Source organism: Amblyraja radiata, chromosome 5 (assembly GCF_010909765.2).
Source record: "Amblyraja radiata isolate CabotCenter1 chromosome 5, sAmbRad1.1.pri, whole genome shotgun sequence".
NCBI lineage: Eukaryota > Metazoa > Chordata > Chondrichthyes > Rajiformes > Rajidae > Amblyraja > Amblyraja radiata.
The window spans coordinates 96,972,685-96,991,218 of NC_045960.1; the positions used below are offsets into that span (position 1 = coordinate 96,972,685).

Sequence of the window (18,534 nt, forward strand, 5' to 3'; positions counted from 1 at the left end):
TTAACTCATTAGGCAACGCTTTAAACTGCCATTGTTGCCCCATCCAGGTAAATTTCAGGTATCTGCGATGATCCTTTTGAATGGGTACTGAATAGTGGGCATCTTTTAAGTCGATGCTTGCCATAAAGTATCCTTTGGAAATCAGTTGTTTGGCAGTTACAAATGTTTCCATTTTGAAATGTATATACTTAACAAATGTATTTAGTGAGGTCAAGTCAATGATGATGCGACATCCACCATCTTTTTTGGTTTTTGTGAATATATTTGAGACAAATTCCAAAGGTTCATGTTTGGTTTTCTCAATGATACATTTTGTAAGTAACCTCATCAGTTCTGCTTGACCCTCTAGTTTTTCTTTAACTGAGAGGGTAAAGACCCTTTGGGGTGTATGCTGAACTGGTGGCATGTTTTCTTGAACAAATTTTATTTTGTATCCACGAATACTGTTGAGTATATATTTATCATTCGTGATAGACCTCCATGCTTCCACAAACAGGTATAATCTCCCACCTGTTAGTATAGATCCCCCACTTTTTATATGCTGGTAGGAACCAGACCCGCCTACCTCCATGGTTATGGGTGTGTTCCCTTCTTCTCTTTCTTCGTTTGACGTTGTGCTGTCGGATGTACTGCTGGTTGGGGGTGGTGCATTTTCCATGGGGTCCGCTCTGGGCCCTGGCCTAAAAAAGGCTTTCGGGGATGGTATGCGGACCCAGAGCTTTCACCAGTCCCATGAGGCTGACGTCGACTGGTGGATGCGGTGGGGTACTGCCGTCTGGGTTTTGTGGGTCTGCTCGTTCCGGGGCCTGCCCTCATGAGGCCAAATGTTTTGGACTCTTCTTCCAGGTCCTTTACTTTTTTAGACAGGGCCTTACCAAAGAGCAGGATTTGTGGGTCTGAGGCCAGCCTTGGCAATATTAAGAAAACAGAAACATACTGTGGGTCTGAGGCACAATCCTGCAAATTTGGGGTTGAGGGCAGGTCTTATTATCTCCTTACGGAGGTTGTTTATCTCGTATTGGGTGTTGCACAGCAGAGCTAATGTGTCTTGCTGGTTTGTGGTCATGTCCACCCCATCCATGGAACGAGCATAAGATGTAATGGCTGACTTCAGGAGCCTGAGAATACGCTGTAATTTCAATTCTTCATTGCGGATGTTCTGCCCAACGTACCCTCAGATTTGGCTGTTGATGGCCGGTACGTTGAGCGAAACACAGTTTTCTGGGGCCGAATAGAGTTCTAGAGCCTCATTGACTACCTGCTCTTGTAGGAGTTTGAAGGACAGGTAGTCTATGCTGGCCGCCAGTTTTGGCTCCAATGGCCGTCCTGCTCGTGGTGTAGCCACGTAGTGGTTGACCACACCCAGCAGCTCTTCCTGGTCCTGTAACCCAAGCGTACTCCCGACATCTTCGGCCAGTGACCCCTGTTCCTGACCAGCCCAGCCCTGGTCGCCAACGCTGCCCTCGGCTGAGGGAGAAGCGATGGCCAGTGCCTTGTAAGGCACTGTGGCGGGAATGCCTGAACTCCCTTGGCGAGACTGCTCCAGCTCCCAAAGCAAGTCTCGCTGGAGCATTTGCTCCATGAGCCTTTCCAAGCGGCTCAGGCGGCTGTCTCTGCCGCTCTCGGGCAGCGAGACTTCCTCGTCGGAGTTGTCAGATGTTACCGGCCGGTTGGTCTACCGTCTTGATTTACCTCCAGTCCGTTGCTCAGGCTGCACTAGCGGTACTGGGCTCGGCTCGGTATCAGAAATTGCGGACCGTAGCGTGTGCGGTCCTGCCGCCTCTCGCCCCCCCACTGATGGAATGCTCCTCTGTTGGAGTCGAACGGGGGACGGTCTTTTTTGCTTGTCTTGCTTTGTTCATTTTTCCCAGTTGTCTCGACCTGGTGTACACAAAGCAAAGCAAAGTTTTCTAATACGACCTCAGAGTAAACTTACCTGACGGTCCGTCTTTTTTAAAGCGGGAGCGCCCTGTACTCCCGTTCGTCGCTGTTGTACTGCGTGAACGCTCATGCCGCGCATGCGTGCTGGACGGGTTCTTCACGTAGTCACTCACGTGACTCCGAAGTAAAATTACATGTTCGAGAGTCAAAATTGTTTTACTGTCACATGTACCAACAATGGAACAACGACATTCTTACTTGTTTGTGCATAACAGGCCGATTGATGCAATAACACATCGATATAACAATCAATAATACAGTGAATTAATAAGGGTAATACTAGGTAACTATAATAGTGCAAAACTAAAGTCTATACTGCAACCAAAGATGTAATCTATAGAAGATCATATTTGCTGAGGTAGTGGTTAGTGTTTACAACGGGAGCACAGACGAACATGCAGAACCTTTCAATATTCAAATACCAGTGGCAGGTCCACTGGTGCAGTGACTGAGCACAAAATATCACGCACCCAAAATAAATCTCTTTTGTCACAGTGTTGAGGGATGGCTCGCTGAATATCAAACAGAATATTAAGTGACAAAACAGATATATCCCAGACTGATTTAAGTAGAAAGGTTATGTCTTTAACCATGTGTTAATACAGGAGGTGGCCACTTAATGAGTGGCCTGTTCTCATCATGGTTTCAATGAGAGTTGATTCATATGCACATTCAGTCATTGTCGTCCCCTGCGTAGTTACAATGGTACAGAATCAGTATGTCCCACCCAGTATTGACAGAGAGTATCAGTGGAAGTTACATTTGCAAAGAAATACTGGGTGGCCTCTGCCTGAGCGGTAATGGAAGCTATGATCATCATCTCCAGAAGATGCACCTTGGTTGGATTTGGTAATTGAGTCCAAGAGGCATAGAGCTGTACAGCATGGAAACAGGCTATTTGTTTTCCCAAGGACTGAGTGGGTTTCCTATGAGTGCGTCGGTTTCCTCCCATATCCCAAAGAGATGCAAATTGCTGGTCAATTGGCAATGCAAGTTGCACCTGATGTGTCAGTGGTATAATCTGGTGGGCGGGGGGGGGGGGGGGGGGGGGGGGGGTCAGTGTAATTGGTTTTTGAAAGTGGGCATGGACTCGGTAGTCTGAAGGGCCTGTTTCCAGCTGTGTGACTGTGACTTCAGCCACATTTAGACCTTGGTCTTTAGAGATACAGTGTGGATACATGCCCTTCGGCCCAGCGAGTCCACACCAACCAGCGATCACCCCGTATACCAGCCCTATGCTACACACTTGGGATAATTTACGATTTACAGAAGCCAATTAACCTACAAATCTATAGGTCTTTGGAGTGTGGGAGGAAACAGGAGCACCTGGAGAAAACCCACGAGGTCACAGGGAGAACGTACAAAATCTGTATAGACAGCACCCACAGCCATGATGGAACTCGGGTCTCTGATGGTATAAGGCAGCAACTCCACCGCTGCATCTCTATGCAGCCTTTTTAAAAGAGAACTGCGGAGGAAGAATGCTGCAAGTTTGAAACAACAGAACCTGCTGTGAATTCCCAACTGGTTAGGCAGTTCCTGAAGAGGGACAAACAGAGCTGGATGGCTCTAATCCCAACCCTCACAGGCACTCTATTTTTGCAAGGTATTTGATAAGTTTCTGCATTGCAGACTGCTCTGGAAGGTGAGATTGCATGGGATCCAGGGAGAGCTAGCTGACTGGATAGAGAATTTGCTACATGGTTTCATTACAATACAATACAATACAATACAATACAATACAATACATTACAATACAATACAATACCGTTTATTTGTCATTTGAACCTCACATGAAGTTCAAACGAAATTTGGTTTCTGCAGTCATACAAGAAAAGAACCAAGACACACACCAACACAATTTACACAAACGTCCATCACAGTGAATCTCCTCCTCACTGTGATGGAAGGCAAAGAGAGTTGGCGAGAGTAGCAGAGGGTGATGGCAGAGGGGTGTGTTTCCAGACTGGAGGCCTGTGACTAGTGGTGTGCCACAAGGATCAGTGCTGGACCCATTGCTCTTTGTGGGGTATATCAATAATTTGGATGAGAACGTGGAAGCCCTGATTTGTAAGTTTGCTGATGATACCAAAGTGGGTGGTAGAGTAGATAGTAAGATGGTTATCAAAAAAAGCAACACCATATTGATCAATTGGGCAAGGGGGCTGAGGAATTGTAAATAGAGTTTAATACAGATAGGTGTGAGGTGTTTGGGAAGTCAAACCAGGGCAGGATGTTCACAGTGAATGGTAGGACCCTGGGGAAGTAGAACAGAGGGATCTAGGAGCACAGCTACATAGTTCATTGCCTGTCATCAGTCAGGGTATCGAGTCTAATGTTACAGTTGTACAAGACATTTGAAGTACTGTGTTCAGTTTTGGCCAACTATAGGAAGGATGTTTTAAAGCTGTAAAGAGTGCAGAGCAGATTTAAGAGAATGTTGCCAAGATTTGAGGACCTATAAGGAGAGGTTGGGCAAGCTAGGACTTTATTTCTTGGGGCTCAGGAGGATGAGAGGTGATTGTACAGTGGTGTATAAGATCACAAGGGGAGTAGATAGGGTGAATGCACAGTGTCTTTCAAACAGAATATGATTATCAAGAACCAGAGGTCATATGTATAAGGTGAGAGGGGAAAGATTTAATAGGAACCTAAGGGACAACTTGTTCACACAGAGGTTGGTGGGTGTATGGAATGAGGTGCCAGAAACAGTAGGTGAGGTAAGCACTATAACAACATTTAAAATACATTTGGCAGGTACATGGATGGGAAAGGTTTAGAGGCATATGAGCCAGACTAGTTCAGATGGGGCACACAGGTCGACACAGGCAAGTTAGAAACATAGAAAATAGGTGCAGGAGGAGGCCATTCGGCCCTTCAAGCCAGCATCGCCATTCAATGTGATCATGGCTGATCGTCCCGTATCAATAACCCGTGCCTGCCTTCTCCCCATATCCCTTGACTCCACTAGCCCCTAGAGCTCTATCTAACTCTCTCTTAAATCCATCCAGTGATTTGGCCTCCACTGCCCTCTGTGGTAGGGAATTCCATAAATTCACGTTGGACTAAGGGGCTTGTTTCTGCGCTGTGTGAATCTATGAATCTATGCATTCTGTATCGCTGCAACAACTCTTCTGCAAGGCAGCGTGTCCGTAGCAGGGACTAAAGGATGCAGGGATCAGGAACCAAGACTCTCCTTGATGGTCTTCCGTAAGGTTTTAAGTGAAAGGAGCAGAATTTGGCCATTCAGCCCATCAAGTCTACTCCGCCATTCAATCATGGCTGATCTATCTCTCCCTCCTAATCACATTCTCCTGCCTTCTCCCCATAACCGCTGACACCTGGACTAATCAAGAATCTATCTATCTCTGCCTTAAATATATCAATCAAACTCCTCAGCATAGGAACACTGCAAGGCTGCGCACTCTCTCCTCTACTCTCTCTACAGCAACGACTGCACCTCCACTGATTCCTCTGTCAAGCTTCTCAAGTTTGCAGATGATACAACCCTGATTGGACTGATCGAGGATGGGGAGGAATCTGCCTACAGACAGGAAGTGTCACAGCTGGCGTCCTGGTGCCATCGCAACAACCTAGAGCTCAATGCTCTTAAGACAGTGGAATTGATTGTAGACTTTAGGAGAGCTCCCCCTCCCCTCACCCCACTCACCATCAACAACACCACAGTCACATCTGTGGAGTCTTTTAAGTTCCTGGGAACCATCATCTCCAATGACCTTAAGTGGGGGGGCTACCATCGACTCCACAGTCAAAAAGGCACAACAGAGGATGTACTTCCTGCGGCAGCTGAGGAAGCACAATCTACCACAGGCAATGATGGTCCAATTCTATACGGCCATCGTAGAGTCTGGCCTCACCTTCTCCATCATGGTCTGGTTTGGCTCAGCCACCAAGCACGACATCCGGAGGCTGCAGCGAATTGTCCGATCAGCTGAGAAGGTTATTGGCTGCAACCTTCCCTCCATTGATGAACTGTACACTGCAAGGTCCAGGAAGCGAGCGGGCAAGATCATCTCTGACCCCTCTCACCCTGGCCACAAACTCTTTGAATCACCTCCCTCTGGAAGGCGACTCCGGACTGTCAAAGCTGCCACAGCCAGACATAAAACAGCTTTTTTCCCCACGAGTAGTAGCTCTACTCAATAACCAAAAATCTGTAGCCTCCTGTTGCTCTGGTATTTTATTTAATTCGCACGTCAATAATGTTTTATTATTAATATTTTATGTGTCATTCCTAACTGTCACTGTATGTCATGTTGTCACTTGTGGGCGGAGCACCAAGGCAAATTCCTTGTATGTGAACACTGGGCCAATAAACGTATTAATCAATTAATTAATTTATTTATTTATTTCTCTATAGTTTCCTTCAGTCCGATCACAGTCTAACATCTCTCTGTTCTTAGCCTCTTGAAGTGCAACCCACTCCTCCACCTTCCCTCCATCATGCCACCAATGGAAACCCTCCCTTCAGCAACCTAAACCCTGGAATCCTCTCCCTCAAACTCCTTGCATCTCAACCTCACCTCACCTCACATCAAGCATTTGGAGTATGCCCTATCGCCCTAATTAGATCATTGTGATTTTTCCTGTCCGATTAAGCTTCCACAAAACATCTTTCAACATTTTACCTTGTTAGACTTTTTAATAGAAATTGTTATATTTGACAAGATTACAATTGCATATGAATCTAAATATCTTGTAGGGCACACGGTCAAGAATGCTCGATGGATTAGTATATATAATGGAGAACTGTCATCAAGCACTGGTTATTTGAGACTTTATTTCAAATTGACGACAACGAAGTCAATACTTGACTAAATACAGTAAACTCTCATTTTTATGGACCTCTTTACAATATGTTATGGTTATAGCTGATGCACCGATCAATCTTCACTGCCATGCCAGGCTGCCGTTGCCAGCCACCGTTTGTACCGCATCCCCAGCAGCTTCCAGGCCATGCTGCCCACGTTGGCATACACTGACTCTCCCGCCACTTCCAGGCCAGGCTGCCAAAGCCACAGCATCCACCTCCGCTGGCCAGCAATGCCACCCTGGTTCCGCTTCCAGTGACGGCAGCAAACGTCCCCGCCAGCCCACACCACCTGCCCCCCACTTCCAAGCTGGACCTACTGCTGCCATCCCTGGCCCACATGGATTCCATGCCGCGTCTAGGGCCACCGCCGCCACCACTAACCTTTGCCTGTAGTCCGGCCTCCCGCGGGTCACAACCAATGACTCCGCCGATCCTCGCCTCAACTCACCTGGATTCCAGGCCCAGTTCCAGAACATGACCCAAACGTCACCTTTCCATGTTCTCCAGAGATGCTGCCTGACCTGCTGAGTTACTCCAGCACTTTGTGTCCTATTGTGTATTAACCAGCATCTGCAGCTCTCAACTGCTTATAATCCCTTACTCGATTATAGTGGACAATCGGCCATAACAGAAATCATTGCCTGCCCGCCCCCCCCCCTTAAGGTCTGTTACAATGAGGGTTTACTGTATGTATGATATTAGATCTAAACCAGACATGGGATAGTGTTTAACCTGATACAGTCTGAAGTGCCATAATCCAAACATAAGTATTTTACGAGATCTGGAGTTTCCTTCCAGCAACAATTAGGTGCCGTATTTAGGGATTAGGTCTTAATTGATATAAACAGAGGTCAAAAATTCTGCTCCGACAGCAGCCTTCAAAACAGAGAGCTTTAAAGTTCAAATTGATTAATAACATTGACGTTAAGTTTCTGGAACATTTAGTGGACGGAGCGACAACAGATAAAACATTCAAAGCTGTCTCAGGCACAGCAGGTGGACAAATTGATTGAATGTGCAGAAAAAATGAAGGATAAAGACAGGATGATTTATTGATGCTATATAGATTAATTTGATGCTACTTTGTCTGAACAGCTCAATGGTACCTATGATTTGTGGTTTCTTTCAATATAGTCAAGAATTATAGTGATGTGGATTTGTCATGGTTTTGGATTTACAAAACAAAGTCATGTAGCGTTTATTCGAAAGAAAGAATAGCTCCAAATACTTAAATGCATCTTCCATCCTCTCCAATCCCCTGCAGTAAGTTCACACTGACTGTCACATTGGTAGTCAGTATCGTTTGAATCAAACAATAACTAGTGGGCCTCGAGTCAGGTTTTGCATTGAACAAGGAGAAAAATGTAGAGCAATAATAAAAAAAGCAAAAATCACTTACATGAGGTGGCAATATATTTACTTAAAGGGTGGCGAGGACGCAAATTGTCAGAATACTGCCGGTAAACTGCAATGAAATTGTTTTTTCAGCTTCACTTCCCAAAGCTTGAGGCTAAGCATGTTTGACCTTTTAACAAATTGAATACTTTCCTCTAGGTCATGGAGCTATGCTGAATGCTGACGGTGGTGTTCAGCTTGATACAATCATTATGGACAGTAAAAAAGTTGCCCGCGGACCATTCTCCTCTGTGTTCAGAACATTTCCAATCCAGCGGCACTTGCACACCTGGTCATGAATAAAGTACGGTTTGTCACATACCCTCTGTTGCAGAAAATGCTTTAGTCAGCGTTCTCATTCTCATTGCAACACAAATAGCAAATCTGAAGACTGAAGAATGGTCCCAATGTGAAACATTGCCTGTTCATTCCCTCCACAGATGCTGCCTGACATAACACTTCATCCCAGCAATGGGGAGGGAGATTGCAGCCTTCACGTGGTCCACCCTGTTTCGACAAATGAAATCAATCCGGCGGGCACAATCAAAAAGATCAAATAGAACAAGTTGTCCTACAACTTTAAGCTGTGCATTCTATACGCAAGAAAAAGAAGATCCCAGCAATTTATGTTTCGCTCAAGATTCCAGCATCTCCAGTTCCTCCATGTACCGAAAATCATTTGGACCAAGTACTCCTGTTACTGACTAAGAGATACCAAATACTGAGGATGGCTCAATGGTAGAATTGCATTGGAGAGAGTGCAGAAGAGGTTCATCATGACAGATGTTTCACCTGCCGCAAGACTGGATGGACTGGGTTTGCTTTTCTTGGAGCCAAGGAGGCTGAGGGGGTACCTGACAAAATGAAGAGATATAGATAGGGTAGATAGTAAGAAGCCTTTCCCCTACGGAGTGGTGTCAAAGACCAGAGGGTATACGTTAGGTGATGAGGTTTAGAGGGGAAGAATCTTTTCACCTAAAGATTCAATGGTCCAATGGTTCTTTGTTGTCACGTGTGCTCTGCACAGTGAAATGTTTTTTTGCATAGCTTACACGTGTACAACTTGCCATATTTTGGCACCATTTACACAAAGAAAGAGTCCAAAGTCCAGTCTATGTGCTGGATGTACTGTCAGATACTTAATCCTGAAACCATTTTTGTTATTGCTGATATTTCAACTAATCGCTACACTTAAATCAAAAGATGTGTGATCACTTCCCGCTCCAGAGAGTTGAACAAGCAACCCTCCTGACACTGCAACAAGGTGGTGGGGAGAACATGCCGTATTGGATGAGATGCTAACCTAAGACCCACGCCGGCCACATCCAGCGCACAGAAGAACAAATCTACGACACCTTATTGGATTCAAGCAAAGGAGTTCACCACATTGTTTATCTTTCTTCCAACATTACTGGAAGAGATCAGAAGTTCAAAATCATATTATTCCTTGTGGAAGTTTGGTGAACACTAAGTGGTTGTTATATTTCCAATGTTGGAATGCTAACACTGTTCCCACTCCAACTTCTTCTGTAGGTATCTTCTCCTGGACACAGGGGTGAGCCCTTTAAACGCTTGAGCCAATTCTGATATTCAATGAGATCATGAATGTTCTGCGACCAAATTCCTTTGTATTTACGACTTTGGACCATATTTCATGCCACTTCTGATTATCAAGCACTATCCTTCTTCCACCCTTTGTAATGCCAATGATCATTTTTTAGACCTTGTCTGTTGCAATCGATTCCCCAAGATTTTGGAGTATTTCATGCACTGCTGATCGCCCCATGACAGGAAGGATGTGGAGGCTTTAGAGATTTACCTGAATGCTGCCTGGATTACAAGGTTTCAGCTACAAGGAGAGGTTGGAGAAACTTGGAATGTTTTCTCTGGATCGTCGGAGGCAGAGGGGAGACTTGTTGGAACTATATACAATTATAAGAGCCGTAGTTAGGTAAACAGTCAGAACCCTTTTTCCCCAGGATGGAAATGTCCAACACTAGAGGGCATAGCTACAAAGTGAGAGGGGAAAAGTTTAATGTCAATGTGCAGGGCAAGTTTTTTTTAAACACAGAGAGGTGGGGACCTGGAACACATTGCCAGGTTGGTGGTGGAGTTAGATATGATAGTGATGTTTAAGAGACTTTTAGATACGCACATGGAAGGGCAAGGAATAGTGGGATATGGATCACGTACAGGGAGGTGAAGTAAGTTTAACCTGGCATCATGTTCGGCACAAACATTCTAGGCCAAAGGGCCCATTCCTGTGCTGTACTGTTCTATACTGCCCTCTCCAAAATCAATATATTCTTCTAAATACATTGTGCCCAAAAATGTCCACAGTCATTAATGTCTGGTACAAATGCCTGTATTTGTTGTACAATGTCTACCTGCCTGGTACTTCAGTACAAAGACGAGCATTTAATTGCCCCTTTTGGCTACTTTCGTATATGTCCACAAAACTGCAATAATCTATGTAAAGTTGTATATGGATGCCCTTCCTCTGTGCAATGTTTTTGGTCTAAACGTAATGTTATTCATGGACTGAAATCCATTTCTGCACCTGTGCTTACTCTGTTAACACCTCTTCTAATTTAATATGTCTATTCATGTTAATTAGAGTGCTGCCTGTTTTAGTATTTTTGCAAAATGTAGGCACATAGCTTTCTATTCCATCATTTAATTCAATTATAAATACATTGAATAGCACTCCTGCCAGTTTAGGTATTTGCTCATTATCTCTATGTTTTGCAGCTCAATCAATTCCTAATCAGGCCAATAATTTACCTTCAATTACATGACCTTTAACTCCAGCGAACCATCTTTTACTAGGGACTTCATCAACTGTCTTCTGGCCTATCCATACACATAATGTCACCTCTTTAAAAATTGAATCAGGTTTGACAGGCATTATAAATCCCCACTCGTTCCATCTGATCAGCAGAAAATGTCTAAGGATTGAGTCACTGTCATTAATTATGGACTCTATCAGTCCCAACAACTGAACATAGGCCATTCCCTGCCCTTCCTCCCTCAACTTCCTTAAATAGCAGACTGTTATTTGCAATTTTCTAACCTGTGCATCGTTTTGCAGATGAAAGGTTGCCGGTACACACAGTTAATAAACATACAAGGCTGGAATACAAAGCAGTGACATTTAACTTCTTACATGTGCTTGTACACCATACCAGTGCTTACTGGTTAAAAAACACTAATAGAAACAATTCCTGACTGCAGAGCATTTTGGAAATTTTGTAAAGCATTTTCAAGCAAACCCCAAGGTAAAACATATCTGGTCTCAAGCATTTAGTTTCTTTTATTTTAGTTTAGTTTAGTTTAGTTTAATGATACCCCATGGAAACAGGCCCTTCAGCCCATCGAGTCAATGCTAAGCAATGATCACCCATTCACACTAATTCTATATTATCTCACTTTCATATCCTACACTCGAGGGGCAATTTATGGAAGCCAATTAATGCAAGTCTTTAGAATCTGGGAGGAAACCAGAGCACTTGGGAAAAAACCCCAAGCGATCACAAGGAGAGCTTACAAACTCCGGGTAGACATCAGTATCGATCCTGGGTCTCTGGCACTGAGGGGCAACAGTTCTACCCCTGGGCCACTGTACCACCCTCCAACTTGTTATTTGTGCCATTATTGTTGTTCTTGTACATTTTCACCACAACCGTGACCCAATATTACCTTTCATCAGATGTGTACAATCAGTTCACTAACAGTGCTGTCAATGGTGAAACAGTGAAGGATCCACAATCTCTTATTTTGGGTTATATAGCACTGGTCTGGTTTATGAGGGACTCGTTTTGTTCCTGGCATTCTATGGCTATTATAGTTGAAATTTATTTGCATTGATTTTGATATGATTGGCAAAAAATGTTATGCACTCATTTTTACAACTGTATTTTCTGCTTTTAGCCAACATTTCTACCATTCACCAATACATGTTTGTTAGTGCCTTGCTTTATACTTTTTCTTTAATGCAATTCCCTCATTACTTCTTTCATTATCCAAGATTGTTTAATTTCAGCAAATAGATCTTTTGTATCTCACGGGTATAAAGAGAAAGTAAATTGTGTTAAATTCGTTTTTAAATACCTTTGGATCATTTTCTGCAATTGCACCATTTGATTGTCCCAGTTCACTGAAGCAACCTCTGTCTGAATGCATATAAATCAGCCTAAAGCTAAATATAAAAACTTGGCAGCTGCTTTATGTATCTACCTTTAGATAGATAGATAGATAGATAGATAGATAGATAGATAGATAGATAGATAGATAGATAGATAGATAGATAGATAGATAGATAGATAGATAGATAGATAGATAGATAGATAGATAGATAGATAGATAGATAGATAGATAGATAGATAGATAGATAGATAGATAGATAGATAGATAGATAGATAGATAGATAGATAGATAGATAGATAGATAGATAGATAGATAAATACTTTATTAATCCCCTTATTCAGGGGAAATTCTGATGTCCTTGCAGCACACTAATAAAAATACAACACAGTATTCATAAAGAAATTCAACACCAAAACATCCCCCCACAGTGATTCCCACTGTGGGGGAAGGCACAAAGTCCAGTCCCCATCCTCTTGTCCACCCATAGTCGGGCCTATTGAGGCCTCCACAGTCGCCGCCACGGCGCCCGATGTTCTCGCCGGGTGATGGTACTCCGGCGTCGGGAGAACCCCCAGCGGCTTAGGGTGCCAGGAACGGCCGCCTTCCCACCGGAGCCTGCGGCTTCCAAGCCAACAGACCACGCCAGACGGAGCTCCGCACACTGGTGATCTCGGCGAGATGTAAGTTCAAACATCGCAGCTGGCCGCTCCGCAGAACCGCGGCTCCACGATGTTTTCCTCAGCGGTACCAAGCATACTGGAGTCCCAGCGCGGCGACCCAGGAAAGGCATTGCCCGCTCCGCAATAGCGCTCCAGCGCTGCACTACCGCCAAAGCCGATGTTCTGCGCCGCCGCCAACGCCGATGTTCTGGCCAGGTCCCCTCAGGGAAACGTCGCTCCAGGACCCGCTGGTAGGCCGCGAGGACAGGTCGAAGACGCTGCTCGGAGGAAGGCAACCCCTCCGACCAGGTAGGGACTTAGAAAAGCAGTTTCCCCCTTCCCCCCCACCACCCCCCACACATAAAAGATTTAGACCCCCTGACTGTACACTTAACGAACTAAAAATAATAAAAAAGAAGGGGAAAAAAAATGCCATAATGAACTTCGCTACATTATGATAGTCTTGAGATGAATGTTCAAGCACCATTAAGCTATTTACTAAAGCTGGCTCATTAGTCAGTACCAAATCGAATATGGCCTCCCCCTTCTTGACTCTGGGATGCGATGTTGAACACACAAGTAAATCACAAACATTCTGCCATAAGTTGGTCTACCTGAAAGTTAAACTTCTCCACAAACTTACTACATGCTTGTCTAGTTTTTATTACACTTCTGAGGGTGCATAAACTTTATTACACTTCTGAGGGTGCATAAACAACACCCACTTGGGTCTTAGTCTAGTTTTAGTCTTTTTGTCACAATTCTCATAAAGTTTCCAATGTCTGCCTATCTTCCAGTGTATCCATACTTCTCTCTGAATTGAGTGACTTCTTCCTTATTAACCACCTCTCCTGCCATTTCCCCTACTTTTCCTGTGGACTTTGTAAACTTAGTTTTGTCTCCTGGCTGTTTTACAGCCACGCGTCTTCCACAGATACCTTCCTACTCCCTAGTAACGCATTCTATTTGTTCCTTACATTGAACACTCCCATACTGCAGATGCTGGGTCCAAAATAAAACTGAAAATCCTGCAAATATGCTGCAGGACAGGCTACCTGACACGCTGAGTATTTCCAATATGTCCTGTTTTATTCCTTGCAATCTCAAGTAGGTGTTGAGCCCTCACCCTCTCTCCTCTCCTGATTTACTCAAGCATTTTTAATCTCTCCCTCACTTTATTTAATTTCTCCACATCTTTTAGTTTTCCCATTATCTGTCGTGTTAAAACACCAAATCTAACAGTAATTTTTTTAGTTTGAGTTTTAGAGATACAGCACGGAAACCGGCCCTTTGGCCCACCGAGTCCGCACTGACCAACGATCCTTGCTCTTTAACTATATCCTGCGTACTCCAGGGACAATTTACACTTACATTAAGCCAATTTAACTATATACCTGTACGTCTTTGGAGTGTGGGAGGAAACTGAAGATCTCGGAGAAAACCCACGCGGTTACAGGGAGAATGTACAACATTTGTACAGACAGCAACCGTAGTCAGGATTGAACCCGGGTCTCTGCAAGCTGCAAGCGATGTAAGGCAGCAACTCTACTGATGCACCACTGTGCCATCCTAGAGTCTACTCTCTTTTGTATGATCTGTTCCGAACTATTATTGATGCGGAACATGGCGTTATAGAGTCACAGAGATATACAGCACAGCAAGTGTGCACTGACCCTCTTATTTACACTCATTCTACAATAATCCCATTTTGTTTTTAATTCTCCCCACATTTTCATCAATTCCTTCTTGATTCTACCACTCACCTACACACAAGGAGTAATTTACAATAGGCACTTTACCTATGAACCTATAGGTCGTACCTATGGGACGACAGATGGCACAATGGGCTAAGTGTTCGGCTGGCGACCGGAAGGTAGCCGGTTCGAATCCCGCTTGGAGTGCATACTGTCGTTGTGTCCTTGGGCAAGACACTTCACCCACCTTTGCCTGTGTGTGAATGTGTGTGAGTGATTGGTGGTGGTCGGAGGGGCCGTAGGCGCAGATTGGCAGCCACGCTTCCGTCAGTCTGCCCCAGGGCAGCTGTGGCTACAGAAGTAGCTTACCACCACCGAGTGTGACTGAGGAGTGAATGAATAATGCGATGTAAAGCGCCTTGAGTATTAGAAAGGCGCTATATAAATCCCATCCATTATTATTATTATTATGAACCCACTCCTCTTTGGAATGTTGGAAAGAAACTGGAGCACCCAGAGAAACACCCAAATGGTCATTGGAAGAATGTGCACATGGAGCACAGACAGCTCCCCGGGTCAATTTAAACACAAGTATCTGGCAGCAGTGAGGCACAAACTCAAACTACTGCACCACTTCACCACATTGCAAAGACTGTAAAAGATTGTAACTATCCACCTTATCTGCACCACTCGTGACTTTATAAACCTCTCATAAATCTATACACTCATAGAGTTGCAGGTAGAAAAGGTGGTCAAAAAGGCTTTTGGCACATTGGCCTTCATCAGTCTATCAAGTATAGAAGTTGGGAGGTCATGTTGTATAAGACGTTGGTGGGACCGCATTTAGAGTATTGTGTTCAATTCTGGGCACCGTGTTATAGAAAAGATATTGTCAAGCTTGAAAGAGTTCAGAGAAGATTTACGAGGATGTTACCAGGACTGGAGGATCAGAGTTATAGGGAGAGGTTGAGTAGGCTGGGTCTCTATTCTTTGGAGCGCAAGAGGATGAGGGGTGATCTTATAGAGATGTATAAAATCATGAGAGGAATAGATTGGGTAGAAGCACAGAATCTTTTGCACAGAGTAGGTGAATCGAGGACCAGAGGACATAGGTTTAAAGTGAAGGGGGAAAGATTTAATAGGAATCTAATAGGAAGGGTAACTTTTTCACATAAAGAGTGGTGGGTGCATGGAACAAGCTGCCAGAGGAGGTAGTTGAGGCTGGGACTATCCCAACATTTAAGAAACAGTTAGACAGATACATGGATAAGACAGGTTTGGGAGGGATATGGACCAAATGTGGGCAGGTGGGACTTGTATGACTGGGACTTGTTGGTCAGTGTGGGCGAGTTGGACCGAAGGGCCTGTTTCCATGCTATCACTCTATAAACCTCTATAGGGTCATCCGAAGTGCCATTTCCTGCAGCCTTTCTCACCACTGCTGTTCATCTTCATCAGAGCCCCAGCCCCTCTCCCAACTGCTGACAGGCTGCTTTGGCACAACCCCTGCCCCTGCATGTTCCAGTAACCATGCAGCCTGCACCCTGCAATCAATCTGTCCCAGAAAGTGTGGCCCGCTCCATAATGCCCGATGTGTGTCCTCCCATTACAGTGACTCCCATAAGTGCAGCCTGTGTCTTTCACATCCCAGTCCTCGCTGCACTACCTCTGGCTCCGAAACACCACAGCTGCCTTTCCAACGATCCTTATCCTCTCAGGCAGCAATTACATTTTATGATCAGTTAGGACAGTTTCTACCAGCGCACATTCCCTTGGAATAACGGTTTTGTTACTGGACCAGTAATCCAGAACCCTGAGCTAATGACCTGGAAACATGAATATAATTCACACTAGAACAGGTAGAGAATTTATATTCATCCATCAAAATAAATCTGGGATGAGTAACAATGATCAAATTGTCGATGAGAAGCCCATCTGGTGCACACGCACCAAGCCTGATGGCACACCTCATAGAGATGCTGCCTCGCAGCACCAGAGATGGGCAGCGCTGTGGTAGACTTACTGCCTTACAGCGTCGGAGATCTGGGTTCGATCCTGACTATGGGTGCTGTCTGTACAGAGTTTGCACGTTCTCCCCGTGACCACATGGGTTTTCTTTGGGTGCTCCGGTTTCCTCCCACACTACAATGACCGGTAGGTTAATTAGCTTTGTAGGTTAATTAGGTTCAGTTAAATAAAAAGTAAATTGTCCCAAGTGTGTGGGATAGTGCTAGTGTACAGGGTGATCACTGGTCAGCATGGACTTGGTGGGCTGAAGGGCCTGTTTCCACGCTGTATCTCTAAAACACTCAGGGTCAATCCTTACCTCAGGTAATTCATGTGTGAAGTTTGCACGTTTAGTCTGAGAGAGAGCACATTTCGGCTGTCTACACTTCACGCTGCCTCGGCAAGGCCACCAACATAATCAAGGACCAGTTTCAACCCCGGTCACTCCCTCTTCTCCCCTCTCCCATCAGGCAAGAGGTACAGAAGTTTGCTAATGCATACCCCCAGATTCAGGGACTGTTTCTTAGTTTTTAAGAAGGAACTGCAGATGCTGGAAAATCGAAGGTACACAAAAATGCGGGAGAAACTCAGCGAGTGCAGCAGCATCTATGGAGCGAATGAGAAAGGCAACGTTTCGGGCCAAAACCCATCTTCAGACTGATGGATAGGCAAAGTTTCGGGCCAAAACCCTTCTTCAGACTGTTTCTTAGTTGTTATCAGGGGGGATCTTATAGAAACTTTCAAAATTCTTAAGGGGTTGGACTGGCTAAATGCAGGAAGATTGTTCCCGATGTTGGGGAAGTCCAGAACAAGGGGTCACAGTTTAAGGATAAGGGGAAAATCTTTTAGGACCGAGATGAGGAAAACATTTTTCACACAGAGAGTGGTGAATCTATGGAATTCTCTGCCACTGAAGGTAGTTGAGGCCAGTTCATTGGCTATATTTAAGAGGGAGTTAGATGTGGCCCTTGTGGCTAAAGGGATCAGGGGGTATGGAGAGAAGGCAGGTACTGAGTTGGAAGATCAGCCATGATCATATTGAATGGCGGTGCAGGCTCGAATGGCCGAATGGCCTACTCCTGCACCTATTTTCTATGTTTCTATGTTTCTAACTGTACCAAGCCATCTCCAACTAGAGAGTGGTCCTGACCTCCTATCCGGCTCATTGGAGACCCTCGGACTATCTTTAATCAGACATTCCACCAGGCCAACATTCCTGAATCGTCCATCATCCTTCCTGTTTACATTCTATCCCTGCGGCAGGACAAACATCGTGAGCAGAGTTCAGATCCCAGGAGTTATCCTGGAAAAAGGGCTTACACCAACATGGAAATCCCCAGCTGATTGGTCTGTACCATTTTAATTTTACTTTTTAGTCCATTAAAATAAGTCACCAATTTGCACTGAGCACTGGACACCATTTTAGATACTAACTCCTGGGAAAGGTATTGTGTCAGAACCCATAAAAAGAATGCGTTAGACAGATAGACACAAAATGCTGGAGTAACTCAGCGGGTCAGGCAGCATCTCTGGAGAAAAGGAATAGGTGACGTTTCGGGTCGTTACCGAAACATCACCCATTCCTTTTCTCTAGCGATGCTGCCTGACCCGCTGCGTTACTCCTGCATGTTTGTGTCTATCTTCAGTGTAAACCAGTATCTCATGTCAAGTCAAGTTTACTCGTCACATACGCACACGAGATGAGCAGTGAAATGAAAAGAATCACATATTCACATATTACATATTTGTGGGAGGAAAAAAAAAGAAAAAAAAAAGCAATTATAAAAAGACACCTCACAACAGTAAATTGACACCGTAAAGTTAGTCCCTGATGAGATAGGAGTTTACAATCCTAATG

The 18,534-nt window shown here is 44.6% G+C and overlaps 1 long non-coding RNA gene across 1 annotated transcript; it reads right to left on the reverse strand.

The window, feature by feature from the left end:
• Window positions 1–949: 949 nt before the first annotated feature.
• LOC116972866 lies at window positions 950–17,507 on the reverse strand. Its single transcript, XR_004411934.1, has 3 exons — window positions 17,497–17,507; window positions 1,284–1,290; window positions 950–1,108 (listed from the first exon to the last, which is right to left on the reverse strand). It is a non-coding gene; the product is annotated as an uncharacterized LOC116972866 (long non-coding RNA).
• Window positions 17,508–18,534: the final 1,027 nt, after the last annotated feature.